Source organism: Aphelocoma coerulescens (assembly GCF_041296385.1).
Source record: "Aphelocoma coerulescens isolate FSJ_1873_10779 chromosome Z unlocalized genomic scaffold, UR_Acoe_1.0 ChrZ_unloc_scaf_1, whole genome shotgun sequence".
In the NCBI taxonomy this organism is placed as follows: domain Eukaryota; kingdom Metazoa; phylum Chordata; class Aves; order Passeriformes; family Corvidae; genus Aphelocoma; species Aphelocoma coerulescens.
Window position 1 is genome coordinate 528,207 of NW_027184086.1, and position 6,454 is coordinate 534,660.

Genomic DNA, 6,454 nt, shown 5'->3' on the forward strand with positions numbered 1-6,454 from the left:
TCAAAACTCCATTGAACCCAAACAAAGTTGGGATGACAATGCCCATGCAAAAAAGCATGTCTGACACCCTACATGGAATATCTGGCAGGTACCAGGTGGGGCAACTACCTGTCCAGGAAAGAACTGGATTTTCACTTATCAGCGTAAAATACAGCATAACTGGCTAAATCTAGGAAGGAGTCTAATTTGGAACTCTTTTTCATTTTATTAATTCTTTTTAAATGCACAATTTCTTTTTTATGACATGCTGGAATTGCTGAATCCCAGGGTTCAGCAAAACAGTAAAATACAAAGTGTTCTGTGAACACACACACACATACATGTCTTTAAGAAAGAAGCTCTGTTCACCAATTTAAAAGGGATCTTTTAAATTTTTCTTTTAACTTTAATCTTTTACTGCCTGTTCTTTGGCTACTGTTATGAGAAATACCAGGAAAAAGAGAGAATTATTTATTGGATGAAGGATAACGGACTGAAGCTTAGTCTCTTCCAAATGAATGGGAGATCTGTTGGTGGTGAACAGAATCACGACCTTTTTCAAATACACCCTGCAGGCAGAAAGAGGAAAAGTAAATGATGACACAATTTGTGAGAGACACCACAGTGCAATGCTTTGAAAAAAACTGAAAAAAGGAGAATTTTGAGGCAATCAGATTCTGACCATCTCTTTCGGTAGTGAGGAATTTATAAGTCATTTTGGTTAAAGGGAAAGTTTTGGGGTTTTTTGGTTTTAAGCCCACAAAGCTAGCCAAAAAATTGCAATTAATTCCATACCTATCACTTCCACAACTTCACATTTTCTTGGTATATGTCCTGAAACACTCTACAGGAAATGTTACGCCTATTACCCAGGATTAAGGGTTCCCTGAGATGTGACAATTTAACTTTTTCCCTAGATATAGTTGGGTATATTGACTGACTTTTTCCCCTTTATATATTCCCCAAACACAAATATTTATCTTCCTGTCTGACCCACACTCTGTTCCTTTTATGATTACTTTCAAGAACCCTGCTGGGTGCAGGTCTGGATGCAGAAATTTAAGGGATATTTGTTTTCTAATGCAATCACAGTTGTTTTTGTAATATAGCTTGCCCAGATCATCAACACTGTCAGCATCACTGGCAGTGTGAACGTGAGTGGCTTTGTACTCAATCTAGAATGAATTTTCCTTGACTGAATTTATTTACTAACATTGTGGTGAAAAAAAATCATCAAAATCCAGACATTAGAAAATAAGCTGACAGAATTGATTTAAATCAAACTATCTTCTACTCCTGCTTTTCCAGAATTGGTGAACTAGCAACAATTGGTCGTCTGGTCTTGCATCCCAGACAAATTATATTTAACCTTAAACTCTGCTTTATAACCAAACTTAAGGTGACTTAAACTCTTGAAGCGTTAACTAAGGTAATGTTGCAGGTTCTCACTAAATTGCTGAGAATAATTGAATGCATGGCCCATAATAGAAAAACTGTAGTGTGCATTTTTAATTAAACTAATTCTCATGAATTTAAATTAAGCATACTGAGTTTAGTTAATCGACTTGAATTGAAAGGCTTGTCTCTTGAACCATGGCTTGGAACAGCAATTAACACATCTTCTGTGCAGTCACTAGTGTGAGTAAATGCTACTTCAGGAGTGAGGGTTTAGGAGTTGCACTTACACTCATGTTTCTTAAACAGTCCAAGCATGGCAGCATTGCAAGTATATATATATATGTGTGTGTGTGTGTGTGTGTGTGTGTGTGTGTATATATATATATACACACATATATATTTATGTGTGTGTGTGCATGTGTGTAAATACACACACACACATACAAATCAGAATGACATTCACAAAATCTGTCAATGTATTTAGGAGAGGTCTCATGTTGGTTTGAGCAAAGTACTGCTTTGGATGTAATTTGGTTGGTAGTTATCAACAACAAATCCATTGACCTGTATTTCAGCTTTTCTTCTGGAGTTTGATAGTGTCTAAGATTTTCTCCCCTGTCTGTTCTCCATCTCTCTCTCTCTGGGAGCACATGCCAATTCTTTATCCCAGCTGGCAGAACTAGCACTCTCCAGTCACTCTTAGTCAGAATTAAATGTTTTCCCACTGTTTTCCACACCATAGTACCTGAGTTTGCAAGGAGTCTAGCCCATACTGTAATTTTTCCCCCCAGGTTTCTGAATCTTTCTGCCTTGTTCAAGTAACTTATCATAATTTCCTTACAATTAGGCATTGTTCCATGCTCCAGCAAACTCCAGTTAATGGTGTCTCTGTAACACTCAGGCAATACAGTGGCAATGTCATACAACAAAGCTAGCCATGTTCTTGAGACTGACCACCCTTTAGGGTCTTTAGGGAACTCAGGAGATTCCCTGTTCCCTACATGCAGATACTGCTTTAAATATTTTGGCAATCCGGCAGCACAACTTGAAGGACTTACTTTAGTTTATAGAAAAATACAAGGTCAAGGCCAAGCCAAGTCCTAAACATTTAGTTATGCAGTCATTTGTTAATATGCAAAGTTTCTTCAAAATCTAATCTACTGGCCATAAATAGGTCTTTTGATCTACCAGTGCTTAGTGTTTTGGTACAAATATTTGTATTGTTGGACCTGATAGCAAATACATCAGTGTCCCAGCAGTAACAGGCATATGCTCTGAAAAGCTGAGTTAGACCAACAGGTTCTAGGTTTAGTTACACAATTCACTAATTCAGATAATTGTTCATTCCTGCATTTTGGGTCTGACTCTACAAAAGGAACCCTAACTTCCTGTAAAACCCATGGGAACCCCGATTGGAGAATCATTATTCTGTTTTACTCCGACATAACTTTTTTGTCCCTATAGTACAAATAGACAAAATTTTTAAGAGCCAGTGATCAATGGACCACAATTGAATTAGGATCCCGGAAGAGCACATGCAGGGTAAGAGCATCCAGCAAGCAAGACAACATAGCCACTCTTTTCTGCTTCTTGTTTTACAAGTTCAAAGAAGGACTTTACCTGAACTCTTAGGCACCTGCTGGTACTGTGGCCACTGTTTTCCAAATGCACAACTGCAAAGTTGGGAACCATGAACTAGTAGTGACTGGAACAAAATAAAGACAGTATCAGTATCTTTTCCATGCCTTCAACAGCATCTCTTTGAGCCATTTACTGTTGCTTGTGGAGCTCTGCTCACTTCACTGTGTCTCAGGACTGAAATTTGCTCATTTTTTTCAACTTTTTTCTCTCTAAAGACCCTGAATCATACTGCTTTTTCTCCTATAATACTCTTAAATTATTTTTCTGTCTGGTCTAAGGGAAAAACTCACTTAATTTAAGCCCATAACAAAGTTCCCTTGAATTTTAGTGGATATAGAATTTCACTTTAATTTCTATATGCTTAACCTTTGCAAGGTAGTTAACTCCACACATGTAGGTAGCTTCACTGCACTCAAGGAAACAAATCTAACTGTACAGGCCTTACCACAATTTTCCTTCCTTTGTTATATTATTTAAGTGTTCTGCATATTTTAGATCACATCTTCCTGTCAAGTGTCCAGTGTCAGTCATCACTGCAGAGGAACTACAACAGGTTAAACCAATAATTTATTCTGGAGGTGTGAAGAACTTCAGGTTAGTAAATGTGAACCTGCTCATATGGCAACCTGTTCATATGATGTGTGGTCCTTCTGTCCAAGCTGTCCTCTGATGATGGGCACCAGTATAAAATCCTGAACATTTGGTTTATTTAATGACAAGCTAATCTTATTTGGAAATTTTCCAGACAACTTGGTCTCTTTATTTATTTATGCATAGCTCATTTTTTTAGTAATAAAAATAAATGAAAACAAAACTCTCATAAATTTGGAGATAATGCATGAAAAAGTAACCCACTGAATCCAGCTCCCAGAAAACTAAGCTGAGTATACAACCCACAGTTGTTGTCTTCTTAAAAAGTCAGCTAATGGATAGTCTTCCCCTCTAACTTCCATCTCAGTGCCACAAAAAACATCACACATAATTTCTCATACCTAGTTTATAATCTACATTGCCCCCTTTATGGTTTTTAAAATCTCTTTAAGTTTTTTTATGCACTTTCTTCCCTGAATTTATTTGTTGATGATTAGAACTTAAGAATAGGAATAGCACAAGCGACTGAAGAATTTGAAAGAAAGAAAAGCTGTCAATATATGTTCTATCTTTACATCTACACGGTGAGTTTCTTTGTGGTGCTTTTAGGACTTAGCCATGAAAGTAATGGAGTGATGCAGATATCATTAATGGAAGCTGCTTACTCACAAAAGCCACAGGAAAATGTAACTGATTTTGTGGGTTTGGATGGGCTTACAGTGAGTCATGTGCATGATCTGGCTCCAGCTGCCGAGCTATCACCTTCACCCAGCATTTTGTGCACCTTCTAACCACCTACCTTCTTCAGGTGCTCCAGGCAATCCAAAACCCATTCATCACAGGACCAAGCAGCTCTCAACCACCTCTAGCAGGCTTGAGTCTGATGGATTTCCAGACCAGAGTCTTGTCAGTGGTGTGTGTTGTGCCCAACGTCGGAATTGTATGGCTGAAGGACAGACATGAGAAGATGATTGGGAATTGTGGCCCACAGTGTAGGTTACAGTTTCTCTGATTCCTGTTGGAATTTGAAAGGACAACTTCAGAGTGATTTTCTGGTGACTGTTTTAGGTCTATTCATTGCAAGCTATGGAGTTTCTCAGCTGCTTTGTAACAGTAAATCTTTGTTCTGCTGCTTTTACCTTTTCCTCAGCCACAATGGCCTGCTCTGCTCTGTCCACTTTGCAGGCCCATTTTAGGCTATTTGTATAACAATAATACTTTGTAGGTCAGGGGTCTATCCATTTTAGGGATTATAAATCAGAATAAAGATAGAAATAAAGAGAAAAGGAATCAAAGGGAATTGTCACAAATGAGAGGTAGTAAAAGGAACAAACTTTTTCTCCCTATAGATAATTGACTGCAGAACAAAGTCAGACTGGTTTTGGTAACCACAGGGTGCAACAGTCAGGCTTGAGGTTAAACCTGTTTTCCTGAGGACAGCAGGACAATCTACCTGAGTGTCACATTTGTAATAATGAAGTTTTAGAGAAGTCATTAAAGACTAAAGAGCATTGGAATGTTGGTACCAGACTCCCAGCCAGGCTAAAGGCCAGAACTGCAGATGCAAAAAGATTTCCACTACATCACAACATAGCATTTTAGAAAGGGCAATACTTTTCCCTAATAGGCTGCTCACCTATTGGGTGTTTCTCAGCATCCTAATGCTCTTGCCACTTTGAAAAAGACCTAATCAAAAAAACTTACTTCTTGACTAATCATTTCAGTAAAGTTTTTTTTCAAAGGTACTTTAGTTCAATATTAGCATTTTGCTTGAATTGGTTCTTAACCTCTCTCGGTTTCTACCTCATTGTCTGGGGTCCATGTTAGGCTTCTGTATTCCTAAATTTGGAAGTGTAATTGCATTTCCAAAACCCTTCCTGTCTCACAATGGGGCCAAACTGTCTCCTTCTGCTCTCCCATGCAGGCTCTTGCCCTCTGATTCCTCTTAACAGCTAAATCTTGGCTTCCAGTTTCCATCAGAGCTGCTGAGGGAAGCTGGCTAAGGAAAAGGAAATTGCAGACAATACAGCCAAACTAGAGAGTGCAGACTTGGAGCAGATCCTAGCAACATAGCCTGTTAAAGGCAGAAAACAGGTATAACTTTTTACATACAGCCAAGTACACACAGCACAGCAAACCAGGTTGCTTACCTGGGCTACAAAACCAGGTCATCGAGAAGAAAATGGAGGCTAAAAGGGCTCAGAAGGATGTTTACACGTATCCACAACCATTCTTGGTGGTTCCAGATGGAATTTTAGGATGTGGGTAGGTTCTCAAATGGGGTGCAGAGGATGGACTACAGATAGACTGTGGAAGCTGGGCACAGGTGGTGTTGAGGTAGCAGGGGACAGAGAAAGACATGACAACTCTAGCTGGGAGCTTATATCTCTCTTCTCCATAACATTTCAGGAAATGATCTGCAGAGGGTCCAGGTGAATAGAATTTACAAGTTAAATTAGAGTCTAGGTGATGAGAAATTTTAAATTAAGCTGTATTAGAAATTTTGTATTAGAGTACTTATTGACTGTAACAAATTTTCTGTTTTAAGTCATAATATAGAATGTTATCTTTATTCCGCTAAGAATAAAAAACTTCAATTGCAACTATGATTTAATGCAACCATTATTCTTCCAAGGATCCCTAAAAGAATCTGTTAATCCCCTCCTCCATGTTGGAGGACAACATTGTCCACTTCAGCCTCCTGGGGGCTTCACCAGCACAAGCTTCCCACCTCCCTCAGTTAGGTCTTTGGCGCCTGCCTTCATTCCACAGTGCCAAATCTCTACAAGTGGTGAATCCCTGACATTCACTTGCTAGGACATACATTCTACAGGTTAGAAGATGC

General features: G+C 38.7%; 1 long non-coding RNA gene across 1 annotated transcript; it reads right to left on the reverse strand.

The window, feature by feature from the left end:
• Positions 1-338: 338 nt before the first annotated feature.
• On the reverse strand, positions 339-4,619 carry LOC138103960 (uncharacterized). The gene is made up of 3 exons (XR_011147902.1): positions 4,409-4,619; positions 2,998-3,082; positions 339-548 (listed from the first exon to the last, which is right to left on the reverse strand). It is a non-coding gene; the product is annotated as an uncharacterized lncRNA (long non-coding RNA).
• Positions 4,620-6,454: the final 1,835 nt, after the last annotated feature.